This window comes from Patella vulgata, chromosome 5, assembly GCF_932274485.2.
Source record: "Patella vulgata chromosome 5, xgPatVulg1.2, whole genome shotgun sequence".
Taxonomy (NCBI): Eukaryota; Metazoa; Mollusca; class Gastropoda; family Patellidae; genus Patella; species Patella vulgata.
In genome coordinates, this window is record NC_065883.2 from 79,757,259 (window position 1) to 79,762,507 (window position 5,249).

Consider the following 5,249-nt stretch of genomic DNA (forward strand, 5'->3'; position numbering starts at 1 on the left):
ATAAATGTTCGTTCAAAATTTCGTTTTACTTGTCTTTACTACACTAGGATCTGGAAGAGTTGTTATGGAGGGGATTGGCGCGTTTTTGATGTGAAATGCACGGAACTTTATGTAAACCACTAGAAACGTCAACGCAGATTGATTAATCAATGTTTGATGTCATAGGATCAAAAGCCGCTCGTATGACAACTGATGCGACCTTCCACTACAACCGGTCAGGTCATCGAAAATATAAAAAACGAAACGAAATATATAGAGGATATTTGTCGTTTTAGAGTGAATAACATATTTTATTTCATCGAGAAGCAAGAAAACTTATATAAACGTTTTCTTGCTTAGAGATGAAATAAAATATGTTATTCGCGACAAAACGACAAATGTTCTATTTATTTTATGATTTTACAATCATTTTAGGTAAAAGCAACATGGACTACTTTGTCCGCTTCTAGCCAGTGGAATAACACTTTTATTTCACTGATAAAACGCGGTATTCCACTACTGATCATAAAATAAAGATCTGTATTTTAATCAGATGGAATTGCTGTTAATCATATTATTTATTGGTTCTATCCAATCTGTTTTAACAGATACAACTATCTCCACTAATGAAACGTGTACAAGTTTCTGTGCTAAGATACCAGATATAGAAGCTGCCTTGGTCTGTGATTTATACTGTCCACAATACCAATTAAACACCTTTCTGAATTTTATTAAAGGGTAAGTCAACAACTTCTAAAATTTTATTAAAGGGTAAGTCAACAACTTCTTATATTATTAAACATACATTATGCAAGAGGTAAATCTACCTATTGCAGGTCTTTCTTCAGGCCTGAAATGTTATCTAAATTATTAATTAGACATTAATTAACCTATCCAGGCCATAATAGCCTGCGATCTTTAGTGGATTGTAAGGCGACTTACTGCATAACTTTCCTTCTCGATTAAACGATTAAATGGATAATCGAGACTATGCTGTTTATCGTACTGACTTTAGTAATGATGACCAAGGCTTATGGGAATTTCAGTCGCTTAGTTCTCGGTTCATCGTGTATCAATTTAAATGAAATTTTCACCAAATTGCCTTTACATTATCTAATTTTTAACTATTATAGTGAGAACTGCCAACTCGTTACCGAATCTCCCAAAATGTATCTTTAAAGGGTCGGTTACAACTTGATGAAAGGGTATGGAGTTTATAAAATGATACGTAGAAAGAGTTTAACTAAACTTCACGGAGTATTTCTTGGCAAGTTTAGACTACCCCAGCCCTTCTTCTCGGCCTAACTGACCCCAGTGTAGAGATGTTTTGCAGGTTTTACAATAAAAAGAAATGGTTCTGTTGATTTTTTTCAGATCGTACGAAGATCCTGTATATTATTGTGAATTGGCTGGTGAATGTTTTAATTCACCAGGTGGAGCTGTTACAAATGTTAATATAACTATTTGGCCTAAAGTTGATAACAGAACGGAAGGTGATCAACAACAAAGATGCCGTTTTCACAGAATGGAAAGATAACTGTTTTTATTCGACATTTTGAATTTCGATCGCATTCCTCATGTCCCAATGAACAATTTCAGCAAATTTTAAAAAAACTTTCTTTAGAACCCTGTATTGTGTTCGCAAGAGTTCGCTAGTATTAGGATAAATTGCGGAAACGATCCCAGATTTGCGATCGACAAATTCTAAATTTAAATACAATAATCCATATGACTTTGAAAGAAATCAACCAAGGACTTTGAGACCTATATCTCTGTAATATTTCAAGTATATGATGATATCCTGAAAATACTAGCTGAAAAGATATATAGAACTTAAAACTGAAACAGGCCTTAGGTTCACGGCAATGAATAAATCGATTTTATTTAGGTGACATATTGAAGAAGTAGGCCTACAGTTTTACTCTCCGAGTATGACGTTGGCACGATAGCCTGGGATGGGGGGGGGGGCTGGGTTCGATCCTGAGAAAGTCCCTCGGGATTTTCCGGAGCGGTTTCCTCTTGTCAGTGGTGCAGAATGGATGACCTGGCAGGGACCATGTATAGTCCTGTGGATGGTACGAAAAACCGAGGTCCCATGTACACGTAAAAGAACCATTGACATTTGGAATTTAAAATAATAGTAGGTCTTAGCGCGCGACTGTCCTTGCAAAATTTCTCTCATAGCACACTGTATGATAGAAGTCCGTCTTCATTAACCCAGTTGGTACAGAACAGTAGGACGTTAAACCCTATTTCAGTTCATTATCTAACTTAAAGGGGGTTTAATTATTATTACATGTTTCTTCATAACGAACCACAACACAAGGTATATATGGATATAACTACTTCTCTATTATTTAATAACGACGTTTCGTAACACACGTGGTTAGCACGTGCGCGCTGTATCATAAGGTCTGACATTAAGGCAACTGGCGTGGTTTCGATTCCCCGGGTGTACCTGACAAGGAGTAGGGTCGCCTATCCAACCTCGTGGACAATAGAGAACTAGTTATATCCATATATACATTGTGTTATGTTTTGTTATGAATAGTTAACCATGCTTCAAGATGCCATTTAAAGAATTTAGTGTTTCTTGGCATAGATGCTTCTGAACGACAGTATATGAAAAATATCTATATAATGTGTTATTAATGTTTTTCTGTTCATTTAGAGACGAGGTATGTGTTTGTAAAATTTCAAGCTGTAAAACCCTTGGCGCCTGGTCAGTTTTATCTCTACGTGCATACAGTAGATGGTGTTCCTGTTGGTATGTCCTCAATCAACTATCTCTATCTAATGCATACTCCTCGCAGTGTTTCGTTTGATTAGAGCTAATCCCACTACTCACTGCTGTAAAGAAGGCAAATTCTTGATCTAAATTATGACTGCTCAATAGTCCGATTAACAACCAATAGCTAACTGCGTAACAATACCAAACAGAGCTCCAAATTGGACCAAATATGTTTACATAACGTTACGTAATGACTCACGATTTTATTATGTCCAGTTAACCAGTGCATAGCAGAATATTGCTGAAAAACTAATTGTGTGACAAACGAGGCTATCAGCACGTATATAATGTAAACAATACTATTTTGAGTCGAACAACACTTTCGCCGTTTTTAATACCTTATATCACTGTCCAAAGTTTTAGGGAAGGCCCCTGATTAAAAGAAGGGCAGTCATGTTTCTGTGCTTGGGGATAGATTTGATTGAACGGGAAGAATAGACACACTCCCTCAAAAGCGCACGTATCAGAAGCTAATCCAGCAATGGCCAGAGAGGGATTTCTCGGGACATTGCTTCAGGAATATGTAGTTAATGAGGCGGGCGTGTAGTTAAGACAAAGTATTCAAACCATAGAATGGCCCAATTTAAGATTCACAATATTTTAGTTCGCAAGATCCTGTATACTAATTTCATTAGATAATAGTTCTTCTTGCATCACCTGATTATTACGACTGGGTAGCTAACAAGGAAATATCCTTGGCAGTCCCTATAAACGACATTTTAAATCCGAGTTCTTTTCACCCTATCATCAATAAATAGGTTTTGTCATTTCAGATCATTAACACATTTTTTTATTTTTCGGAAAATAAATTTAAATGATTATTTTGATAATACCACGTGTAAATATACTTTATTTTGATAATACCACGTGTAAATATACTTTATTTTGATAATACCACGTGTAAATATACTATGACGTGTAAATATACTATGACGTGTAAATATACTTTATTTTGTCAGATTTATCCCAGTATATAAGTGGAACCTATAAAGGAAAATACAGTAACACATTTTTAATTATTACCCAGAAATCAGATGATTGTCACCCGGATGTTAAACCGTGTGAAACGTGGAAACCCGGAAAATACACGATTGATTATAGTAAGTTGGGTCATGTAATACGTCGTTAGGGAGTAATGCGTCATCAGGGAGTAATACGTCATCGGGGAGTAATACGTCGTCAGGGAGTAATACGTCGTCAGGCATAGCGTAATACGTCGTCAGGGATGGAGTAATACGTCATCAGAGATGGAATAATACGTCGTCAGGGATGAAAGATCCTGTGGGTGTGGTAGGCAGAGAGGGCCCTAAGTTAATGTTCTCACCTATGTCCAGGGACCCTGTTTAATTGTTTTTAATGAAAAAATAAGCAAAGCAGTCTCTGGAGGTTTTGTTTGTACTATAAGATATACTCTAGAAAGCTTCATTTACAGTCAGTTTTCCAAATATTATCTCGCACCCTTCTTAGAGTGGTGGCGCGGGGACGGGGGTCACTTGGCCAAGTCCAGGTGTATCCGTCCTCCAGTCCATCCCGTACGTCGTCAACGATGGATGGGTGTGGTTGTTTATGATTCCGGTCTAGAATATTCAGGCGGACAAGAACTATCTGTATGTGTTTCAAAATAGACCTCACAAGTGGGTGGTGCAGCCCCAGGGCCCATAAGAGTCTATCGAGCCAATGAATATCAAAGTTCAAAATGGAAATGGGCAATCATGCATGAATTTTTATTGTTCCTTTGAAGCTTATATAAGTATATACAAAAGTTTTCGCTTTATCACAATCTGTTAGTGAATCATCTAGATATGACTCGTGTTGGTAAGGAGAGGTGGGGGGGGGCTGTTTGAAACTCGGGACCCACCAAAAGATCGCTGGGGCGATATTCTATTTCTAATTCTCACCGTATATTTACAGTCCATTTGTTCAAGTATACGATTCTCCATTTAAACCAATTACAATCTTCTAATAGTTTACTCATAAAAGTACTAATATTATTTATCAATTGCAAGAGTTTTACAAAATGGATCGTGGCTCCTAAACATTTTCGAGGCACCCTCTTGTACTATATGGTCGGTGATATGAAACTTGACACCCCAATGAAGATACGATGTTTCAAATCTCCTCAACCCCTGTAAATTTAAACATTATATTTATGTTTTAGAATGGTGTAATGGAAAATGTGGAACCAAGGCGCCAATCAGTGAAGTTTATTTCCAAGGAAAGACAACTTTTACAATTACATGAAACATTTTTGAAATAAAATAATATTGTGATATTGCCTGTCTCTTCTGAAAAAACGACACAAACTCATCAACAGGTTACTCGTCAAGCGACACAGACACCGCCATTGTCATCATCATACAAATGTCATGGTTTTTTTTATACATGTACGTGCACGTCAACATGTATATATAAACGAAACCGTTTCGTCGTACCCAAATGACAAAACGCTCGTCCTTGCCAGAGCCTACATCAATAATAA

At 36.8% G+C, this 5,249-nt stretch overlaps 1 long non-coding RNA gene across 1 annotated transcript; it reads left to right on the forward strand.

The window, feature by feature from the left end:
• The first annotated feature begins 1,377 nt into the window (after nt 1-1,377).
• Nucleotides 1,378-5,008, forward strand: LOC130013036 (uncharacterized). Its single transcript, XR_008788316.1, has 4 exons — nt 1,378-1,472; nt 2,651-2,746; nt 3,730-3,870; nt 4,929-5,008. It is a non-coding gene; the product is annotated as an uncharacterized LOC130013036 (long non-coding RNA).
• The last annotated feature ends 241 nt before the right edge of the window (nt 5,009-5,249 follow it).